We start from the raw sequence: 25,000 nt of genomic DNA, 5'->3' as shown, positions 1-25,000 counted from the left end.
TATTATACTCTTAAGAGTAATAATTGATTATCATAATTTATTCTATTATTATTATTATTATTATTATTATTATTATTATTATTTTTAATATTATTATTATAAAACATTGACAAAATTTAAAGCGTCAGTGATAATAATAATAATAATAATAATAATAATAATAATAATAATAATAATAATAATAATAATAGTTATATTCACAGTAGTAATAATTAATGATCATAATTTATTCCGTAATTCTTCTTCTTCTTCTTCTTCTTCTTCTTCTTCTTCTTCTTCTTCTTCTTCTTCTTCTTCTTCTTCTTCTTCTTCTTCTTCTTCTTATTATTATTATTATTATTATTATTATTCTTATTATTATTATTACATCCACAAACACTACAAAATAATGCATAAATTAAATTAAATCATCTCCTTATGACTTCTTAAATAAAAAAATATTAATCTAATTTATGACAAAATTTTGCCAGCAATTTCCAATTAGCAAATCTAAACGCATCTCGCAAGAAGGTAATTCACCACCAAGCGTGCGTGAGGCTAGTCTCTCTCTCTCTCTCTCTCTCTCTCTCTCTCTCAGGTGGAGGAATGACCTTCCTAGAGATTTTAAGAAAAATGTGGAGTTATTTAGTGTGTGTGTTTAATTGGACGCCTGCAGAGTCTTGGGGTTTCTGAAAGGTGACTGTTTGTGTTTATTTATAAAGAAGAATATAAGTGAATTTCATGCTTCATTATTATTATTATTATTATTATTATTATTATTATTATTATTATTCTCATTGAAAAACTTGTGCATGTTATTTATAATGAAGAATAGAAGTGAATTTCATGCTTTATTATTATTATTATTATTATTATTATTGTTGTTATTTCATTGAAAAACTTGTGTATGTTATTTATAATATTATTATTATTATTATTATTATTATTATTATTATTATTATTATTGTAATTTACTGATTATTCTCACTGAAAAACTTTATTTATTATTATTATTATTATTATTATTATTATTATTATTATTATTGTTATTATTATTATTTATACAATTTTTTGTTCTCTTATTCTCACTGAAAAATTTATTATTTTATTATTATTATTATTATTATTATTATTATTATTATTATTATTATTATTATTATTATTATATTGACGCAATTTACTGATCCTCAATTCTCACTGAAAACTTGTTTATTATTATTATTATTATTATTATTATTATTATTATTATTATTATTATTATTATTATTTACACAATTTTTTGTTCTCTTATTCACACTGAAAAACTTTTGCTTATTATTATTATTATTGTTATTATTATTATTATTATTATTATTATTATTATTATTATTATTATTATTATTATTATTTACACAACTTTTCGTTCACTTATTCTCATTTAAAAACTTGTGTATGTTTATTTATAATGAAGAATTTAAGGGAATTTTTCATGCATTATTATTATTATTATTGAAAAACTTGCGTATATTTATTTATAATGAAAAATGTAAGAGAATTTTATATGCATTATTATTATTATTATTATTATTATTATTATTATTATTATTATTATTATTATTATTATTATTATTATTATTTATTATTATTATTATTATTCCCTTAATCTCACTGAGAAACACAACGCAGAAATAATCTGTCACAAGATATGGGAAAACGCAGTTCGTCTTTCCATACGAAGTGACACCATCCATTGGCACCCGGCGCCAACAAAGTGTTTTTATTTTTAAATGCTGTGTCTTTATAGAATGTCTATTCTTACATACTCTCCATTACCCTTCGCCCTTCATTAGTTGATGGACAAGCTTTGGGTTTCTCCGTCTTCTTCTGTTTTTCCCTGGATTTTTAATTTTCTGTTTTTTGTAAGGTTAGGGTTTTGGTCTTTAAAGTTTTGGATTTCTCTGTCTGATTCTGTTTTTCCCCTGGACTTTAAATTTCCGTTTCTTGTAAGGTAGAGTTTTTGGATTTTATTTTAGGTTAAACCTAATTTTTTTTTTTGGGGAGGGGTCGGCCTTCCCTTTTATTTTCCTTTTATCACCTCCATTTTGAATGATTTTTTTTTACCTTCATTTTGAATTTAAGAGTCTATGTAAATATAATTTTTTTGCCTAAGATTATGTAAACACACTGATTTTTTTTTACCTCCATTTGAATTTAAGAGTCTTAAGTAAACATCATCTCGAAGTATTTGTTGACTGCGTGTATTTACCCCAATCCGAATATAGCCTCAGTGCATTTTAAGCTTGACGTCACGTTGTTCTGGATGATATTCGCGTTGATTATCATCCCAGTGCATGTCTTCCTTGAATTTTGCTGATAAGACGTCTAGAATGCGAATGTTGCCCCCATCCCTCCCCCACCCAATATAAACGTCATCCCAGGGCACTTTTATCCTCGAATCTCTCTCTTCTCTCTCTCTCTCTCTCTCTCTCTCTCTCTCTCTCTCTCTCTCTCTCTCTCCTTCCGTCTGTATTCTTGGCACTTCCTCGTGCTCCTCATCGGCTGTGGCACGGTGCCAGGGTGTCGTCAAGCGCCTTTGCAACTTTTGCTGCTTAGATTCTTCGTTTTCTCTCTCTCTCTCTCTCTCTCTCTCTCTCTCTCTCTCTCTCTCTCTCTCTCTCTCTCTCTCTCTCTCTCGCGCGCCATTTCTGTGCCTGTGCGTTGTTGTGATATTGAAGGGTCGTTTTGTTTTCTGGTTTTGGAAAGTCTAAATCAGCCAGAGTGGCGGAGTAGTTGATTGCTAGGTCCGTGGATAGCTTCTGGCCTACCCGAAAGTCTGCCCAGTCGTAAATTGGAACCAGTGTGTTCTGGGGTCAAGAAAGAAGAGCGTGGGCACGCTAGCTCCATGCCCTAAGCGCTAGCTCTCGACCCCAAGAAAATGTCAGATTAACCTTGAAGTTTGTTTTGAAATTCTGTATGGGACAAATTACGTGTAATTTTAGAGTATCAGGCCCTGAGAAAAGCGCTGCTAATTATATTAAAATTCTCAGATAAACCTTTCAAGTTTATTTGGAAATAATGTATCTAATAACTGTATTAGAATCCCCTATTAGAGACGAAACGATAAGCGTCCTGTCTTCTTCCCCAAAGAAGAAGAATCAGAGAATAACAAGAAAACTTACGCTGTCACCACCAGGCACAGCGCCAAAGCAGTGCGACAATTTCAGGAAGAAACTCCCTTGTGTGAGTGTTTTAAAAGTCACCATTCGTTGATTTTAGCTGCAACAGGAATCTCGAATGCCCCGGGGGAGGGGAGGGGGGAGAGGGGGCTGCTAGTTGCTAGAGGCACTCCCTTGGGGGAAGGGTATAGGAACACGGTGCCACTCTCGTAGGATTATTGGGGGTATTTAGTTTCTGTTGCGAGGATTTAAGAGCTGGGAAACATTTGTTTAAGTTTGAGGGGTTGTGTGTATATATATATATATATGTATGTATATATATATATATATATATATATATATATATATATATATATATATATATATATATATATTTATGTATTTATTTAATAACAAGGCCCCATTTAAACTGGATGGCATCTAGCGGAGATATTTATTCAGGAAAAGTTACAAGCTTTCCAGGGCTAACTGTCCTCATCGTCTGGTGGTATCCGTAGATGCCTGAATAAATATCTCTGCTAGATACAGTCCAGTTTAAATGTGGTCCTGCTGTTGATTGCATTAAAATGAGCAGAACAATTGTGTAAGTGATAAAGTTTAATATATATATATTTATATATGTTTATATTATAAACAAACTTTAATATTTGATATGGAGCAACACAAGATCCCCACAAATGTCGTTGCATAACCTCCCATTGAACTGAAGCGAGCTAAGTAAAAAAAAAAAAAGAGTTGGAGATTAAATTGTGGCTGGTTCAAATGAATGCAAATTGCAGCATTGCCCTTATTTCCATGGTCGTTTTTGCAAGAATGTGTGACTCTCTGCTAACCGCAGGTGGATGACGAGGGGAGGAAGAGGAAGAAGAAGAAGAGGAGGAGGAGGAGGAGGTGGAGGAAGGGTGGAAATGTGGAATCATTATGCAATTTATCAATTTGTTTTCTAGCCCAGCCTTTCTCGTGAGATCGTACCGAGGTCGAGAATGAGTGGGTCCTGCGAAGACCCGAATGTTCAGCCAGCGAGATTTGGGGCGTTTGTTCTCCAATCATCTCTCTCTCTCTCTCTCTCTCTCTCTCTCTCTCTCTCTCTCTCTCTCTCTCTCTCTCTCTTGTTTCATTTCCAGACTTTTTCTCAAAATGCAGCTTTGGTATCGAGAGTCATTTTCAAGAACTCTCTCTCTCTCATTTTCGTTGTAATGCATTAATAATAATAATAATAATAAGCATTCTATGTATGTTTGCCTTGCCATATACAGCTGAATATTTTCAGTTTTTTGTAGTTTTTGAAGAAGAAAACTCTTAAAAAATTATGTTCATGATGTTCTTTCTTGTAAAAAATGTTTGTGGGCTTCTTCTTCTTCTTCTTCTTCTTCTTCTTCTTCTTCTTCTTCTTCTTCTTCTTCTTCTTCTTCTTCTTCTAGGACTTTATAAAGCTCACCAAAACACGTCCTTCGCCATATGGCGTGAATTGTAGGCAAGGGCTTTGATTCTGCTCGCATTCAGGACCTTATAATTCGCCCCGGCCACTTTAAACCCCAAAAGGGCGTTTCGGTGCGAATATTCACGACTTAAACTGGGGGCTTTCAGGACTCATCAGGGGCGTTGAATACCTCTTGAATACCTCCTTCGTCCGTCCATCTCTCTCTCTTTTCTCCTCTTAAAGAAGACTTCCTCCTTCTGCCTTTGCCCAAGGAATTGGGCAATTCCTCTCTTTCTTCCTTCCTCACCAAGTGGGTATGTGCTTCTGGGTCTTCTTCTTCTTCTTCTTCTTCTTCTTCTTGACCTCAGTTGCCGAGTGGGCACGTCTGTCAGATTTTGAGGTTGGTTTGTTTCGATAATGTTATTTTGCGTTGCGTTTTCCTATGTGTTCTGCTTTTCGTGACTTCTATTCACGCCTTGTCATAGTGGAATTAATAACAACAATAACAAGTATTGCTGCAGCATCGTAATGTTCAGTAACTGTTATTTGTTTAATTTTCATTCAGCGCTTTGTTTGATTTCGTGAGCCAGTAAATGAAATGCACTGATTACATCCGGTGCATTACTTTTATTGCCGCTTGCGATTAGATTAGTGTTTTTGTTGGCGGCGTCATGATTCTCTCTCTCTCTCTCTCTCTCTCTCTCTCTCTCTCTCTCTCTCTCTCTCTCTCTCTCTCGTGAGCACAAACCTGAGTATTATATTTCACGAAAGAGAGGATGGTTGTATATTACAAGAAGTAATGAAAAGATTCTCTCTCTCTCTCTCTCTCTCTCTCTCTCTCTCTCTCTCTCTCTCTCTCTCTCTCTCATGAAATCGAGAATGGTTGTATATCACAAGAAATAATGAAAAGATTTTCTCTCTCTCTCTCTCTCTCTCTCTCTCTCTCTCTCTCTCTCTCTCTCTCTCTCTCTCTCTCTCTCTCTCTCCCCTTGTCAGCACAAGCATGATTATTATATTTCACGAAAGAGACAGAGAGAGTTATTGTACATCACATGAAATAATGAAACGATTGTGAAAATTCCATGGAATTCTCATGGTAATTGTCAATGTAAGGACGTGTTTTGAACTTGTTGTTCTTGGGCTAACAAAATAGAGAGAGAGTGCCGATTTCATTGGGCAAAAATACTGTCCATTCATTAGAATAAACATGTATGTGATCGAATGTAAATAAATTCTGTGCCAATCTCATTTCTCTCTCTCTCTCTCTCTCTCTCTCTCTCTCTCTCTCTCTCTCTCTCTCTCTCTCAATTAAGCTAATAGTATGGCACCATACCATACCATACCACCATGGGCATATGTCAGCATTCATATTTGGCACTGTACTGTCTTTTCCCATTATTATTATTATTATTATTATTATTATTATTATTATTATTATTAAAATCTTTTAGTTTCTTATTATTAATTATTATTATTATTATTATTATTATTATTATTTAGATCTTTTAGTTTCTTATCACAGTTCATGTTCCTCCTCCTCCTCTCCTCCTCCTCCTCCTCCTCCTCCTCCTCCTCCTCCTCCTCCTCCTCCTCCTCCTCCTCCTCCTCCTCCTCCTCCATGACATTTTGGCAACTGGGTGACTTCCTAATGGAAGTTATTAATAATACATGTTATCGTCATCGCCCTGTTCGCTCTGCTTTGTGGGGAATTTCGGCGACCTCGGTTGTGTTATAAGTGTTGTAGGGTTGTAGTTTACAACACTTGTTATTAATTGTGATAGTGATGTTATTTACAATACTATTGCTATTGATTGTATCCTGCACTGTCAGCAATGTGCAATCTTAATTACAGCTGATTCGCTTCATGTACACTTTGAGATCAGTACATTGTGTACATTTAGGTACACTTTCCTCAGAACACGTGACGTTAGACCATGAAAGCATCCTGGTATTTCTTCAGTAGCGAGGTTTTTTTTTTTTATACTGCGCGTTTCAGATCCCGCGTTGACCAGTGGCTGTGTAGCTGAGTGAATGACTCGGTACCCAATTAAGTTACGTAGAAATTAAGTTCTCTCTCTCTCTCTCTCTCTCTCTCTCTCTCTCTCTCTCTCTCTCTCTCTCTCTCTCTCTCCTGCGTAGCGTCATGGATTACGTAAGTGTATCTGAAAATATCTCTCTATCTCTCTCTCTCTCTCTCTCATAGAAAGAGGATACGTAAATTAAAAAAATTGCAATATCTGAATCAATATAGAATTTGATTAATTTTTTAACTCGTTTTCATTTATTTCTCTCTCTCTCTCTCTCTCTCTCTCTCTCTCTCTCTCTCTCTCTCTCTCTCTCTCTCTCTCTCTCTCTCTCTCTCCCACAGGAAGAGGATACGTAAATAAAAAATTTGCAATGTCGGAATCAATATAGAATTTGATTCATATTTTGATTCGGTTTTATTTATTTATTTATTTACTTATGTATTTATTTATTTATATACATTTGAAAAATGTAAATAAAAATATAACAAATCAAATCAAAACTGCCAGGTGAGTTTACCTGAGCTAATGAGACGCAGGTAACCTACCTTCCTACCTACCTTTACCTGCGAACAGGGATGTACCAATAGGAAGTACAACTTTGAGATGCACGGCGTTGGCGTGTACGTGTGGGCGTGCTCGCGCGTGGGAAGTTACACGTGTGTGTGTGGGTGGGAGCGAAGTGGGAGGAGGAGGATATGTGATAGAGGAAGGTTTGGAAATGAAGGTTAGAGGGAGATGAAGAGAGGAAATGTCATTTCTCCTTTTTCAATTGATTGTGTTGTTAAATGTTAAAAAAAATTTCTAAAAAAAGTTGCGTAGTTTGTTGATTCTGGATCTATTGGGATGGTTAGTTAATAACTATAATAATAATAATAATAATAATAATAATAATAATAATAATAATAATAATAATAATATTGTCTTTCTGTAGTACAAATCAAGAGCATAAAAATTAAATGCTTATTGCAATTTTGATTTGTCGATTTAAAAAAAAATTGAAGAATACATTTTAAGGATTAGAAACACCATAGAATATAATATTTTTTTTTGAATTTTTTTGTTATGAATTTTGGCAAAATTTAGGAAAATAATTTTTTCGAAGAATTAAAAAAATTTTGTTTACCAAATTCGAGAAATTTCTCGAAGCAAAATTTTGGTAAATAAAAATTATTTTAAATATGCCACGTTCCAAGTGTCACTTCCAACACTTGGAAAAGTGTCACATTTCAGTTGCCACCTGGAAACAATTACTCTGGTGTCTGTTTCACTCTTTATACGGCAAAACTTTGGGATTCTCTTTCTACTTTCGTGTTCCATAACTACTCTAACTTCCGAATTATCTATACTTTTAAAAGGATGGTGTATCTATTCTTCTATTACTTAGCTTCACAAATTTTTGAAAACAGTTACGAATTCCTTAAATTCACCTAATTTTTATTCTGAAATTCAGCAGCGAACTCGTCCAAAATCACGTTACTTTTTATAGCAATGTCCCATTGGTCAGAGATCTTCAGCGTCATTTGAATTCAGTTTCAAATTCCCCAGAATTCACGTAGCTTTTTGGGAGAACGGTTGTAGCCCCCGTCTCTGAAATTCAGTGGCGAATTCGTTCACGTTCAGGTAACTTTTTTATATTGATTATTTAACGGTAGAAGAAGGTTATGGGTCTTTGTATAATTCAGTATCCAGTTCTTCCAAATTCACGTAACCTTTCCTACTTATCTATTAACGTTAATTCTCTCAATAAAATACCAACGGTAGAAGATGGTGACCCATCTTTCTAATTCAATTACGAATTCATGAAAATTTGCGCAGCTTGACGCATTTAACCATAAGAGAACGAGCATACTGTCCTCTCTTTAAAATTCATTAACGAATTCGTCGAAATTCTCCAGCCTTTGAACTCAGTAACGATAATAATGAATTCACTGAAGGTGTGTAGTATCTTTTAATTAACGGACATATGGCAGAACGGCATTAACACTCAAAAAACATAAAATAACATCAACAATATGGATGACAGCGAAGATCAGAGACCGCCCCCCCTCTCTCGTTACCCTGCGTTGTAGCAGAGTAGACGGGACTTATCGAATGTTGTGATATCTCCCACCACAACCATTTAAACAACTCCATAAAAGGTTGTGAAGGATGGAAGCTGGTCCTTTAATTTTTTTTTTAAATCATGGAGGAAGAAGGAGAGTTTCGATCGGGAGATCCTTTTTTAAAGGCCCGGATTTTGAAGGAGGCAGATAAGTAAATAGAAACAGTCAGGCAGCAAAATGACAGGTGATTACTCGGTTAGACAGACAAATTAATAGAGAGAGAGAGAGAGAGAGAGAGAGAGAGAGAGAGAGAGAGAGAGAGAGAGATTTATGGAATGGGTTAGATGAAAAATGCATTAACTGCAGTGCTTATTATTTATTTATATACATTAAGTATGCTAATTATTTATTCTTTGTATTTAACTGTTTTATATATTTTTAAAAATTATATTCTCCGATGTAATTTATTAGTTTTTCACTTCACGTGTGTGCATTAACTAAATCTGTCGTTTTTGCTGATTGTTGGGTGTATAATTGGTTATTTGTATTTGAGCATTTATATATCTTATTATATTTTAGTGTATTTGAATAATAATAACAATAAATAACAATAATTCATCTCTATGCTGTCCTTAGAAAACGCACAGAATGATACATATTTTTTTTTACTATAAATACTAGAAAAAATGTTATGTAACAAATCATGCGCAGAGAACGAGCATCAAAAAACATTATCCTCTTAAAAACGAATAAATAAACAAACTCTTCGCTTGATTTCATCTGAGAAAAGTAAACGAAAGTTGATGAAAGAATCCACTGTTTGTTTATTATCGCCAATGAGCACTTAGAGTGCGTTCGTATGTGCGTGTAGGATCGCGGAGGAGGAGGAGGAGGTGGAGGAGGGAAGTGGGAGGAGGGAGGAGGAGTTCTAGGTCTAGATGGGTAGGAGGAGGAAGCCATACCGACTCAACCTTACCTCCACCTACCGGTTTCACCACTAAAAGCGAACCAAAAAGTGTAGGAGCGATGGAAATATTTGTCACATCTTAATGGCCGCCTGTCTGTACGTTTCAACCGCGGAGGATACGCGCTCTAATGAATATTGATTGTCTATGGCGCGTAATCGATTCTTAGTCGGGGCGAAATGGCGGTGGGTTTTCCGTTTGTTTTGGGGAAATGAGTTGAATATGTTTTAATTCTGGTTATATTATGATGGTAAACGTCCTTCCTTACAGAAGAGCGATCTGTGTTCCACGTAAATTGTTTGTGTGCGGGTGAAGAAACATACAACCAGAGTTAACGACCTGGAAAAGCAAAGTAGGTCTAAAAGTTGGCGCGAAAACCTAACGCATTACGTTGATGCTGCTGCTTCTGCTAAGCCTCTGCCTGTCTTTGAGCGAAGTCTTCAGAGACCCGGTTTCCCTTCCAGCATCGTTCGCCGGCGAGCGCGCGCGAGCTCGCTCACTGCGATCAGTCGGACGGAGGCGTTTTTGACCCCTTAGGTGGTCGCAACTCGACAGGGTCAGCTTCGAGGCTGGAACCTGGGTCTGAGCTGAGCTGAGCTAGCGCGCACTCAGTCACACCTTGGCTGTTCTCGTGAGAGCAAGTCGATTTTCCTTTTGGGGTTTGTTTGGACGTCCGTCCTCGGACGATTAATAAAGAGGACGAGGAGGAGGGACACTGTGAAGTGAGCGAGGCTTGGGAGGGCCCGTTGGACCTACGTCGGTCGGGAGAGATAGCGAACGAAATCGCGCTTTTTAAAACCCGTTGTTGCCTTTCCACCCCTTGTACCTACATACGTGAATGTGTGCGTGCGTGTGTGTGTCTGTGTGTGTGGGTAGGTGTGTGTGGCCACAGAAGGAGGAGAGAAACAGGATTGGCTGGATCTATGTTACTAGACCATCCGACTCGATTTTCTTTCCAGTCTTTTATCGGGAAAACTCTCCCTCCTCCTCCTCCTCCTCCTCCCCTCCTCCTTCTGACAACTTCATAACTTTCATGGCGAGCGAAATGTGTATCAGCCGTCGGTGAGCGAGTGTTTCCTTGTCATTCCAGACTTCGGAACATTCCAGGAAGTGCCGTTTTGTCAGTTCATCTAAACTGGATTACAGCCATCGCTCTCTCCCTCAACAGTGGTTGACGAATGTATGTGCAGCCGAAGTGCGAGACAGATAGAAACATATGTCTCTTTGGGGTGTCCGGCTCGAAGTTTGGTGAACCTTCCTGCCATCGGTGTGTGGGCAGGGCATGTGGCAGTTGATTTGCCGTAAAGGCAGTGGAAAAGAGGTGTATTTATCGGATACAAACACGAAAACTTCAATCTAGTTCAGAGAGTGAGGCGCGCGAAGAGAGATTTTGTCCATAAATGGCAAGGGAACCGCGAGATCGCCTTGTGGTCCCTGGCCTGTCTCGCAGACAAGGACTGTCAGGTGTATTGGTTGTCATCCTTCGGGATACCTGTCAGATATGCCGAAATTTGTCAGTTTATCTAATGGTACAGGTGGTTTGTTGTAAATTGTGCTAACTGTGAGAACTTTTGAATAAAATTCGTATACTTTTAACGTTAAAATCTTCAGATTTACATCAATTTAAACGTCAGCTCTGCAGAGCATAGCCTACGTTTAATACTGCATCGGGTATAGCCTCGTCGAGGCACATATACTTGAAGAGTGCACAAGCACTTCAACTCCTCCCTCTCGAGGCTCGACCTTGACTCACCATTTCGTCCTCTTTAGGGAATGCCGTCCTCTCTTTCTCTCTCTCTCTCTACCTACCCCATATACCTTGCAGCCCACACTGACGACTCCCCAGCTACAGAGTCTAATCCGTCAGGACATTGCTCCTATAGCTCTACGCTGTACCACACGAACGAACGCGGCCAAGTCGTGAATTTCAAAAGTGTCATTTTTCATACCGGCGGTCACGGGGGTCGTTTCTTAACCCGATGTGCTCACGGAAAACCGTTGCATCGAAGGCAAGAAAGCACATGTGTGTGTTGTGTGTTCGTGTTCTCCTCTGTCACTCCACGGACTTGCCTTCCCCTACGAAGGGCGTCGCCGCTCCCCTACGTCCTACTACGGTTCTGACGTGGAATTCTCAATGTTGTGTTTGTGTGTGTGTTACGGCTTACTGAGCAGGATGTTTTAAAGGGTCGTATAATGGGCATTTTTTTTAAAACTTTGCTTTGGGGAAAGTTAAGTAAGGTTGATTTTATTACTGTAATCTTTGAGAGAATTCAAACTTATATAAAGCTTTTATAAAATATATATATATACATATATATATATATATATATATATATATATATATATATATATATATATATATATAATTTCTGTTGAAGCTAATGGCAGTGTTTGCTGATACTATCTTTTTGTCAAGACTTTGAATCAGTCTAGGCTGCTTCTTCTTGAGAAAAAGATGTAGTATAGACTGACTCAAAGTCTAGTTAAACAGATATTATCGGGGAACAATTCCATTAACTTCAGTAGAAATTGCACAAAAGAGAAAATATGCCCAAATATTTTATATATATATATATATATATATATATATATATATATATATATATATATATATATATATATATATATATATATATATATATACACACACACACACACACACACACACACACACACAAATGCCTTAGTCTCCCACGAAGCGTGAGAGAATACGTGTATGAATATGACATCAATATTCTTACTCACCGAAAGTGAACCGAGTGAGCCATTGATATTACCACTCATCACCACATTCAGGATCTCTCGTGTGCCATTGTGACCCATGGTGGCTCCTCCTCGCAGAGAGAGAGAGAAAAAAGTCTTATTCATCTTATTAAGGTCTTCTGACGGAGACGGAGCAACAGTCGACCTTGGAAGCCAATGATTGGAATGTAGATGATATCACGGATGGTGATTTTATATTACTTTTTTAGAAGTTTATATTTTTTAGAATATCTGATTCATTCGTGTTTTTTATTTTTATTTTTTTTATATTTTATTTTTCTTTAGATTGGTCAGGCTTAGGTGGTCGCCTCAAAAGATATGTCAGTTTGTTTAATATTAGACATTTGTGTTATTTTAACTATGATAACTTTTGTTGATGGTGAAATTCGTGTCCAGTTTTTGCATTTTTTATTTTGTCTGTTTGTGGTTTATGGTGTTCTACAGTTATCTTCATTTTTTATTGACGTATTCCTCCTAATACTTCCATCACCTTACAATTTTTTTTTTTATAGTTATAAGGCTTTAATGGTATTGAAATATTTTTTAATATCTTTGGTATTTAAATTTTTTGTAATAAATATCTTTTGAGATCATGTATGGTCACGTGTTAAATTGACAGCATTGCTGTTAATTTTGTCATATTCATACCTCTCTCTCTCTCTCTCTCTCTCTCTCTCTCTCTCTCTCTCTCTCTCTCTCTCTCTCTCTCAAGGTGGAAGTTCGTCCATGAAATTTATCTTTTTGCGATAGTTAGTCCACGAGGACTTCAATTTTGTTTGGTAATTGGTGCATGAAGTTTTAAAGTGCATCTTTCGAATTGTCTCACGATGGGTTCGTTCATGAGGTCTTCAAGCTCTTCTGAGGGGCTTGTTCATGAGGTCTTCCTCCAGCAAACTTTTGGAAGTTCTTGAAAGTTTTGGTGTTGTTCGTGAGACTCCTTTCAAGACTTGCCTAGATTTCGTCATTGTCAGGGCTCGTTCATTAGGTCCCTGTTTGTTTTGGTGTTTTGAGTTCGTTCTTTATCTCTCAGGATTGAGGGTTGTTTTGCAAAGTATAAATATTGGAGATCTGTCATGAGATGATTTTTGCATAACAGTTTATTTCATTATTTGAGCTCGTTCAGAAGCACTTTTAACAAGGGGGCATTCGTGAGGTTCCTGAATGTTTAGCGTAGGTGTTCGTTCATGAGGTTCCTGACTGTTGTGGCGTAGGTGTTCGTTCATGAGGTCCTCCTCATCTGATGTAGCGTAGGATTCGTTCATGAGGTCCCCATCTGTTTTGGTGTAGGTGTCCGTTCATGAGGTCCATAAATTCTCAAAAGTCTTGCAATTATGTTGTTAGGTTTAGTTTGTCGTTTGTGAACACAAGCAAAAATGGGATTATATTGTTGACACTAAGGTTTCTCCTTATCATGATGAACTCTGAACAAAAACTGATAAAGATGAGAGAGAGAGAGAGAGAGAGAGAGAGAGAGAGAGAGAGAGAGAGAGAGAGAGAGAGAGCCAGCTCTCAAACATCGTAAGACAAGCCGTGACTCTCATCATCATCTCTCGAGGTGGATCTGTTACCAACATCGTTACGCTCTTGACTGTCAGGGAGTGTTACGTAACGCTTACATTACATTCTTGAGAGAGAAAGTGCTGTTAATATTCGTCATTGGCTGGGGTCGATGTTCTTATGTTCTTTTTTCTCAAGGTGCTGGTTAACCATTGTGTGTTAATGATGTTTTTATTCCGTTTCTAATTTTGCAAGGTCTGGATGTTTATATATATATATATATATATATATATATATATATATATATATATATATATATATATATATATATATATATATATATATATATACACACACACACATATATATATATACATACATACATACATACATACATACATACATACATACATACATACATTGGCTATATACATACACAGGGAGATAGATAATTTGTAAGTGTGTTTACATGAGACTGATAATATAAACAAACTACGGGTTCTGTAAAGCTTTCCTCTCTCTCTCTCTCTCTCTCTCTCTCTCTCTCTCTCTCTCTCTCTCTCTCTCTCTCTCTCTCTCTCTCTCTCGTGTTATATGCAACTATTTCCGCAACAGAGCCTGTCCATGAATAAGACGCTAACTACAGCATGTAATTTGAATCCCGCAAAACTTAATTTCAGTACGATTTCTCTCTCTCTCTCTCTCTCTGGCTAGAATTTGGCATTGAAAGTAAACAAATTAGAACATTCAGCTTGAAATTTCCTAAAGCTTTTAATTCTCTCTCTCTCTCTCTCTCTCTCTCTCTCTCTCTCTCTCTCTCTCTCATGTGGCCTTAAAGTATAACAAATGAGAAGATTTAACTCTTGAGATTTCTTGAAGCTTATAAATCTCTCTCTCTCTCTCTCTCTCTCTCTCTCTCTCTCTCTCTCTCTCTCTCTCTCTCTCTCATGTGGCCTTAAAGTATAACAAATTAGAACATTTAACTTGAGATTTCTTGAAGCTTATAAATCTCTCTCTCTCTCCATATATATGGTGTAGCCTTGACTCAGCAGGTGGGAGGGAAATGATGCTGTAACTGCCACGCCCTCGTGAAAAGTGAAATATATATATATATATATATATATATATATATATATATATATATATATATATATATATATATATATATATATATATATATATATATATATATACTGTTTATATTGTATTGTAATATATATTATATATATATAATATATATATATGTATGAAAAATCAATAAATAAACATCACGAAGATAAAGGATGTTTTGAAAGGGTCAGTGTAGGTTGAACGTAGGATGAGCCAGGTAACCTGAGGTCATCTCTCTTAAAGAGGGCAGGCTCCGCAGGGGGGTATTTGGGCACTGGTGGGCATTTTCACTGCCATCTTTGGATTGTTTTTGGGTAAGGGAATGGGCTGAACTTATTGCTAGAGAGAGAGAGAGAGAGAGAGAGAGAGAGAGAGAGAGAGAGAGCTTTCTAGCACTGGCTGGTTCTGTGTAATATATGTCAATGTTTAATTCTGTTTATCTTTTCCTATGCTCTCTCTCTCTCTCTCTCTTCAGGCGTTACGAGCCCTCACGGTTTTTCACTGACGTAACGCCGTGACGTCACGTGATGCGTTAACCATCTCACTGGTAACGCGGCTAATTGGGTATGAAAGCAGTTCTACACTTTCTGCTCTAGAGAGAAAGCAATTGCACGGCGTCATTTCTCTCTCTCTCTCTCTCTCTCTCTCTCTCTCTCTCTCGTTAATTAGATGGGAAAGTGTTCATTGGATGTTATGCTCTGTGGTCACGTGATTTTGTGAATGAAATCTCCGTGTTTTTGGGTAATTGAATGAAAGTTTTATAGCATACTAGTTTAAGAATTGAGTTTTTTCCCGCAGCATATTGTTTTAAGTGCTTTAATAGAGTTATGTATTATAGATCCATATATATATAGATATACAAATATAAATATATAATAATATACTCACACATTGTATATATTGCTGTACAGTATATATATACATATATATATATATATATATATATATATATATATATATATATATAAATATATATATATATATATATATATATATATATATATATATATATATATATATATATGTGTGTGTGTGTGTGTGTGTGTGTGTGTGTGTGTGTGTGTGTTTGAACACGTGTATCTACGGTAGCAGTTAGGGAGCAAATTACATTGTCTGTTAAAATACGATCCGTTTTTTGAATGCCTCAGAGACAGTAGGGTGTGTCCGGAAGTCCCCAATTCCTCGAGGGGTCCTTTTGGGGCTTTGAATTCATGAGAGAAAGAGAGAGAGAGATTATGATCAGTTTTTATTTCGTAATTTTTCCTTTTTATCTTTTCATTGAATTTATCATGCCTTAGTTTGATTGGACGTTTATTTGATTTTCTCAGTCATTTTGGGATGGGGTTGCAAGCCTCTTGGCCTACCCATTTTTTTTAACACTGGTTGCGAATACTGTAGTCGTCTACAGTAGCTATCAAGCACTTGATGTAAATTAACTTGAAAAGAATTCGTGCAGTGCTCTCTCTCTCTCTCTCTCTCTCTCTCTCTCTCTCTCTCTCTCTCTCTCTCTCTCTCTCTCTCTCTCTCTTCAGTAAGGAAGTAGGCTATGAGAGATTAGGGGAAGAAAAGGAAAGCTGAGTTTTGTAATTTTCGGTGTATAGGCCTATGTAAGATAGCTCACTGTCTTAGTGTATTGTTTGTGATCGGCATACTGACATAGGTTATTGTTATAGACATAAGCTTTCATTTATATGTGGCTTTCCTCTTGTGATCGATTTTCGTCAATCGAAATAATAATAATAATAATAATAATAATAATAATAATAATAATAATAATAATAATTTGCACGACTCAGCAATAATAATAATTGTAATAATAATTGAAAAATTTATATCTTAGGCCTATGGTGACTGTGTAAAGCGTGTATTACAGTTGGCAGGAATTACATTTGTAAATTTTATCTTCACCCTTTAGATGAGTTTACTGGTAATTCCACGATACATGATATTCACTTGGCGTTGTAGGCATAGGCTACTGATTATTGTAATAGGCCTAGGTTTACTGTTCCTTAATACGTTCCACAGATGCCGAGAGAGAGTATATCTTAGGCCTATGTATTATTCCAGTACGCGTAGAAATAATGTCATTGTACCATCTGATAAATTTCACTTGCCTTTCACCACAAGTTTGGTTAATCTGATCCGTTCTGTATAAGTGATTCAGCGTCTTAGGCTTATGGGTCATTGCAGTAGGCCTAGACGTTCAGTGGCATAGATTATTCCAGTAGGTTTAGACCTGCTGGCTTATTGAAGTATGAAGGTAGGCCTAGAGGTTTCGTGTATATATAATTCTTAGCTACTTTTACAGAACTAAGACCGACTCTCAGGGCAAATTTATTAGGCTTATGATTTTTTTTTGTAATAGGCTTAGCTGTACTGCGCATTGTTACTGATAACTTAACCTACCTTTCGACAAAAGGTAGGTGTTACAGGCTCCTAAGTGTCTCTGGTATTTGAAACCTTACGTAGAGCGTTAGGTCAGAAACTAGAGCCAACACCAACTGTCTTTTGACAGCGGTCTTTAAATGTACTTTGTTGCGTATATATATATATATATTATATATATATATATATATATATATATATATATATATATATATATATATATATATATATATATATATATATATATATATATATATATATATATATAATATATATATATATATATAATGTATGTCTGTGTTTCATACCTACAAGAATCGCTTTTTCTGTTCCCGCCACAAAAATGAATGCTGCCTCATGTATTCATGTTTGTAAACATACATATACATAATAACTGCATGTATGTTCATCGCATGTGCACGCGTGTATGTGTTTATGTTCTGCCAGATTACCCTGACTATGAGTCCTACAGTATCCCACCCTTTTCATTCGTTTATGAGACTACATTATAATGCAACTTAGCGCCATTTTTTCCTTTTCAATAGAACGCTCCCAATTATTGTTCTCTCCAGTCTCCCTTATTCCTTATCATCCTCTTCTTCCCATTTTTCTCCCTTTTTACATTTCCTCCTTTTGTTCCATCCTCTACAGCCCGCCTTATCTCTTCCGTTCGCCCACATTTCCTGTATATTTGAGAGCTCCGTCACTCCCCCGCTCCACGCCCCCACCTCTTCATACAGACGGCTGGCTGAGGTCTCAGTTTACGGTGTGGCTAGTTTTATTTGTGCTTTTGATATCAGGACGTTTAAAACTGTTTTATATAATAATAATAATAATAATAATAATAATAATAATAATAATAATAATACACTTGTAGTGGGTGGCTGCCGAGAAAAGCTAGACCCATTCGTTAACACGTTCGTTCTTTTAGGTTTTGAATTTTGGGGTAATCTCAAATCCTCAGTCGTCTCTTGATAAATAATTAATAATAATAATTATAATGATGGGGAAATGGAGGAGGAAGAGTTACACAGGAGATTTTGGTTAACGGAAACATGAATAATGAACTAGTAGATAACGCAGTGGGGAAAAGAAAGGAGTTCTAATAAAGAGAATGACAGAGAATAACAGACGAAGAGGATGAATAGGGATAAATAGAAAAATAAAAGATTAAACGAAAGCAAAACTAGACTTAATAAAAGCAAAGAAATAGCCTAGAATCAAGAATGATGAAGTAATTTGACAAACGAAGAATCAGAACCAAAATAACGAACGTAAGACCGATCCGAACACCCGCGAAAGAGCAGACGCAAGGAAACGGACGATAAAGAAGGGCTTGGAAAGGAAAAGATAAGAAAAAGAAGGAGAAAACAGGAGGAGCTTCAGCGAGATAAGTGTGTCACCAGTACCACGGTTAAGGAAACCCTAATAATGTGTGGATCTTTCCAACAGTTGTTTGGGGTCACCGGTGGTATATCTTGTGCTACTGACTAACCTACCTACCAGCCTGCCAGGTGGTTCGTGTGTCACGTAAGAGGGGTTAATAATGCAAGGCTCTCTCTCTCTCTCTCTCTCTCTCTCTCTCTCTCTCTCTCTCTCTCTCTCTCTCTCTCGGTGTGGTTAATGAACGTGGATATAGACCTGTAATTATTATTCTTGAATAAGTGTTGGCCCTTATAGGCCTAGAGAGGGAGAGCTTGGGGTCTCTCTCTCTCTCTCTCTCTCTCTCTCTCTCTCTCTCTCTCTCTCTCTCTCTCTCTCTGTTTGGTTAATGAATGTGGAGTAAGCTGTGTGAATATTCTCAGAAAAGTGTTGGCCCATATAGGCCAAGAGAGAGAGAGAGAGAGAGTGAGTCTTCTCTCTCTCTCTCTCTCTCTCTCTCTCTCTCTCTCTCTCTCTCTCATTTGGTTAATGGACGTGGATGTAGACCTATAAGTATTCTCAGGAAAGTGTTGGCCCATATACGCCTAACAGAGAGAGAGAGAGAGAGAGAGAGAGAGAGAGAGAGAGAGAGAGAGAGAGAGAGCGCCATTAAAGCACACACCATATTCCTTTCAGGCAATTATCGAATGGTACTAAGGGGGAATCTTTCCATTATATTTCATAATAGCCTCGTAAAAAGCAGCTCTCTGTCACGACACACATTTGCAGGCGACGCAGTGCATGTGTGCAAGATGGTCGAAAGCAGATAGGGATTCCTTATAAAAATGAACTTTGTTGTTTGTTTGTGGTTATCTAGAAAGAGCAATTTGCAATCTATGGATTTTTATTTCTAGATGCAGTGGTCTTGAGGGCTTTCTTTCAAGTAGGCCTATTTTGCGAAATTGGGAAAATTATTTATTTTTGATAGGCCTATTTTGCGAAATTGGGAGATAATACCTCATTTCTGGTAGGCCCGTTTTGCGAAGTTGGAAAAGTACTTAACTTCTGGTAGGCCTATTTTGCGAAGTTGGAAAATACCTATTTTCTGATAGGCTTATTTTGCGAAATTGGAAAGATAACTGATTTCTGATTGGCCTAACTTGCGAAAATGGAAAATAATGCCTAATTTCTGATAGGCCCATTTTGCGCAATTGGAAACACCTAATTTCTGACAGGCCTATTTTACGAAATTGGAAAAATGCCTTATATCTGATTGGCCTATTTTGCGAAATTGGGAAAATAATTAATTTCTGCTGGGCTATTTTTATGAAATTGGAAAATAATATCTAATTTCTGATAGGCCTATTTTGTGGAGTGGGGAAAATAATTAATTTCTGGTAGGCCTATTTTGCGAAATTGAAAATAATACCTAATTTCTGATAGGCCTATTTTGTGGAATTGGGAAAATACCTAATTACTGATAGGCCTATTTCACGAAAACCTGATAGACCTATTATGCGAAATGTTAAAAATACCCAATTTCTGAGAGGCCTATTTAGCGAAATTGATGAAATAAATAATTTCTTATATTTGAATAATGGCGAAATACGTCGTATTTTTAAGGTGTAAGATAGCGGTTGGCCTAATTATTCAGTGTATGCAAAGGTCAGCAAAGTCGGTTGTGTTTGGAAAACCTTATTGAAATGACCATTTTTTAAGCTTCATTTCTGAATAGAGCTGATTTATAGTGAAGAGAAAACCAGGTAATTCATAATGTATACAATTCTTCAAGTTGCTCGAGAGATAAATGTGAAATTATACAAAAAATGAAAGATTATCGCGCACTTGACAAGATGTTAAATACCAAGTATTTCTAGAGTATTGGTTGTCTGATGAGAGAGAGAGAGAGAGAGAGAGAGAGAGAGAGAGAGAGAGAGAGAGAGAATAATGGTTAACGGTCATGCATGAAGATTGCCAGAAGATAGCACAAGATATAGGAAGATGAACACACACACACACGCACAGAGAGAGAGAGAGAGAGAGAGAGAGAGAGAGAGAGAGAGAGAGAGAGGAGGCATTAATGGTCATGCATACAGATTGCCAGAAGATATCACAAGATAGAGAAACGAGAATACAAGAGAGAGAGAGAACGCATTAATGGTCATGCATACAGATTGCCAGAGAGAGAGAGAGAGAGAGAGAGAGAGAGAGTCCATTGCTGCATTATGCTTGCGTGCGCCCTTGCAGACGGCAAAGCATATATTTGAGCTACGTAATTCACGATAATGCTTGCGACGTCTGTCAGCTGGCTAATTTTCTGTCAGGCGAAAGGGGTCCTAGACTTACGGAATCTTGAGAGAGAGAGAGAGAGAGAGAGAGAGCTCTCTCATTCTCTATAGGCTTTGGAGGGAGTCTTGAGAGAGAGAGAGAGAGAGCGTTCTGTCAGTCTCAACATACGTAGGAAGGAATCTTGAGAGAGAGAGATTCATAGTATTGCTTTTATGATATGTAGACCTCTAGATCTGCTGTATTATTGTGAAAAGAGAGATGAAGGGGTTCGCGCTCGCAAACTTTACCAAAAATTGTACCTCTTAGGCCTATACGACTTTCTATTTACTTTCCCCAATGCTAAATGCCTTATTTCCTATGCCTGTACGATTATCTATTTACTTATTCCGTACTTCGACGGGAGTAATGCCTTATTCATTATTTATTAATAAATATTTTACATATTTAGAACACATGATCGTTGTACTCTCTTGTATGACGTCACTTGACGCTCACAAATTGTTACAGTGTTACATTAGGTGCTCTGAGTACGTTTGACCTGGCGTCGTGTACTTGCGAGGAAGAAGAAGAAGAAGAAGAAGAAGAAGAAGAAGAAGAAGAAGAGAGAGAGAGAGAGAGAGAGAGAGAGAGAGAGAGAGAGAGAGAGAGAGAGAGAGAGAGAAGGTGTACCCTTTAACTCGCTTACTCGTCTAGGTACTTTTTTCACTCGACTGAAAAAGGGGAGTTCATTCCTGATGTTTACATGTTTTTTTTTTTTTTTTTTACATTTTTTTTATTCACGCTACTGTTTTGTTTATTTTTTTTTCCTGTTACGTGGATTGTATGTGTGATTGTTTTTTTCTTCTTTGCTATAGTTACGTGGATTATTTTGAATTGTTTGGTTTAACTTTACTTTTAAAACAGTTCCGTGATTACCATTGTTATTTTGGGAATAAATTTGAGTTTGGTCACAGAAATTGAACAACGTTGTGATGGCCAGTAGATGGATTGGTGGCCAGTAACGTGAGCCAGACACCGTCTGTAACACAAACCCACTGAGTATCCATGGAAAAGGGGCGTAGGTCTAGCGACGTCATCCCAAACAGTCCTGCAGACAAATATTCTTAGTATAATATTATATACACTATATATATGTGTATATATATAAATATATTTTACAAAATATTGGTATATATACACTATATATGTGTATATATATAAATATATTTTACAAAATATTGGAAATTTTAATGGAACATTAAAAATAAGATGAGAATTAAATATGAAGAATTAATTTGATTATACATGTATATATTGTATGTGTATATATATAGATATGAAGAATTGATTAGACTATAATATATATATATATATATATATATATATATATATATATATATATATATATATATATATATATATATAAATATAATATATATGTATAATTAATTAGACTATATATATATATATATATATATATATATATATATATATATATATATATATACAAATCAAATAAATATAATTTTCACCAAAGAAAAAATACGTAACGGCAAGTCTCGTCGTGAATAAGTTGCCACCTAGTGTTTATTTGCCGTGAGTTCAAACTCAGGTCTCATTAGCAAGTAGGTGAAATTGCCATATGATGATTTAGGAGTTTCTAATTAAGAGAAAGGTGGGCTCCTGTTGTTTGTGAGTTTAATTTGTTTGTTTGTTGGTGAGAGAGAGAGATTAGGACAGAAATGAATAGCATTGGTATTGCTTGCTTCGTGTAATGCTATTATCTCTATGGAAACGATGCAGAGAGAGAGAGAGAGAGAGTGAGATTAGAGACAGAAATGAGAAGCATTAACAATGCTTGCTTGGGTAAATGCTTGCTTGAAAATGCTACATACACACACACACACACACACACACACACACACACACACACACACACACACACACACACAGAGAGAGAGAGAGAGAGAGAGAGAGAGAGAGAGAGAGGTGTATTAGAACAGAAATGAGAAGCATTAACAATGCTTGCTTGGGTAATGCTATTACCTTTGCTTGAAACGATACACACACCCACACACACACACACACACATACAGAGAGAGAGAGAGAGAGAGAGAGAGAGAGAGCATGCTTAGGCAACGCAACCTGATGCCGGGTTCTTATTATGTCTGTTTATTTTCTCATGCATCGGTCTAGGGTTACGGTGCTTGAATGTTGCAGACTATCACAGCCTATTTTTCATTCACCAAAATATAAATTATACATTTTACATAGCTAGAGTAGTTGTCATTCATTATATAAATAGATAATTATGGTAGTTTCATTTCCTCAGTGAATTGCCTCGGGAAATGTCCTCCTCCGTACCGGAAGGAAGCCCATAAACCGACATTGCCGTGGACCACTTCCTCCTTACCTTGTAAATTAATTGGGCGGATTAGCTTAACCATTTTAAACGAAAGGAAACGGTTATTTGATGCAGTAGGTCTAAACACGAAGGCTTTTAGGCTTTTAGTTAACATTTTGTTAGCTGTTTGCGTTGTCGAGTGACATAGGTCTAGTGTGCAGGTGCAGTGGTGAAGTAAGGTGCATAGGCCTAATGTTTTGACGTATACCGAAATTTGCATACACTTTTCGCTTACTATGTTAATATTCGTGTCAGTTGTTGTATTGTACGCTTATATATTAAGTCGGCTGGTACGGAGCAACTAGGCCTATTGATGTAAAGTGCGTAGGCCTAGTGTTTTTTGTAATGTTGAGATTTAGTTACAATTTTTATTTACTATATAAATATTCTCGTCTGGTGTTATATTATACTTCCTGTTACTACGCATATATATTAAGTCAGTTGGTGCCGAGAAATTAGGCCTATTCCTTAATTAACAAATGACTAGGCCTATAACTCTAACAGCTACATTAAAATCCTTGTTTGATCATACACTTATCTTGTAGCATTATGACCATTTTATTTTCCTGCGGTCAAGTAGAACGTGGGGATATATTCGACGTCTGTAGGCCTATAGGGAATATTTTAGAGCCTTAACAGAGCGCATAGGCCTACTGCTTAGGTATGGCAGGAGTAGTGGAATCGATGCCGAAACTACTCCGGTTTCACGTTATTTCAGCTTTCGTGAAAGATATAGGATTCGAATGTGGGTCAACCAGTCATAACGGCATCTTGATCAAGGTTGGGTTGCTTAGCCTTCTCTCTCTCTCTCTCTCTCTCTCTCTCTCTCTCTCTCTCTCTCTCTCTCTCTCTCTCTCTCTCTCAATCTACCCAAGCGGAAATTGCAGAAGTTATATGATACTGGTTGTTGTGCTTAGACATCTCTATTTCTTGTATGTCAGTGTCTTCATTGTCTTACAACAGACATTCTTTGTGATGAACGGTATCCTTGCAAGCCAGCAGTCATATAGGCTTATTCCTCATTAATGTCTGTTCGTTTTTAGCTATAATAACCCAAGGTTAGGTTGTGTTTTAAGGCATATTTTAAAGTCGTCTGCCAACAGGCCTCATTATGAACCTCTTTCCTCCCGCGCCGGATTTAAAAGGTCTGTTGCATTATTACAAAGTGCTTAAAAATTGACAAGCAACATTCCTGTTGTTGCGGAAGTAAAAGTGTCGAAAATATACCACCTAACACAAACATTGAAGTAGATAAAAGCAAAACAAAAGACAAAACAACCAGACAATAAATCGAAAACAAAAGACAGTCCAAGAAGGGAAATTTAATAATCACATCGGGAGAGAAGATATATCCGGAGATAAGACTTAAAACAATGAAGAACGAGAGAGAGAGAGAGAGAGAGAGAGAGAGAGAGAGAGAGAGAGAGAGCAGAACACCCGACAGGAAATGGCGGGAGTCTCACAGAACACAGATAGACGACAGAAGAGCTTGATAGCGTCAACAGATATCCGAATTTCTGTCGCTTATTTTCGATCCACTCCAGTCATAACTGTCATGGAGCCGAGTGCTGTTGTGTAGTAGCTGCGCTTGGTGGTGGTACTCTGTCCGGTCAATCTTCAGTG

General features: G+C 36.6%; 1 protein-coding gene across 3 annotated transcripts in view; it reads left to right on the top strand.

Annotated features, from left to right (window-relative positions):
* Positions 1–25,000, top strand: part of Amph (amphiphysin) — a 140,967-nt gene that overhangs the window by 10,302 nt on the left and 105,665 nt on the right. Inside the window, exon 1 of one of the 3 annotated variants that reach the window (XM_067127868.1) lies at positions 10,167–10,225. The exons of the other annotated variants lie outside the window; for them this stretch is intronic. The gene's annotated coding sequence lies outside the window, so the exon portion shown is untranslated. Of the gene's footprint in view, positions 1–10,166; positions 10,226–25,000 lie in introns of those variants that run through there. 3 annotated transcript variants of the gene reach the window in all.

This window comes from Macrobrachium rosenbergii, chromosome 26, assembly GCF_040412425.1.
Source record: "Macrobrachium rosenbergii isolate ZJJX-2024 chromosome 26, ASM4041242v1, whole genome shotgun sequence".
Classification (NCBI taxonomy): domain Eukaryota; kingdom Metazoa; phylum Arthropoda; class Malacostraca; order Decapoda; family Palaemonidae; genus Macrobrachium; species Macrobrachium rosenbergii.
This window is presented reverse-complemented; position numbering and strand designations above follow the sequence as displayed.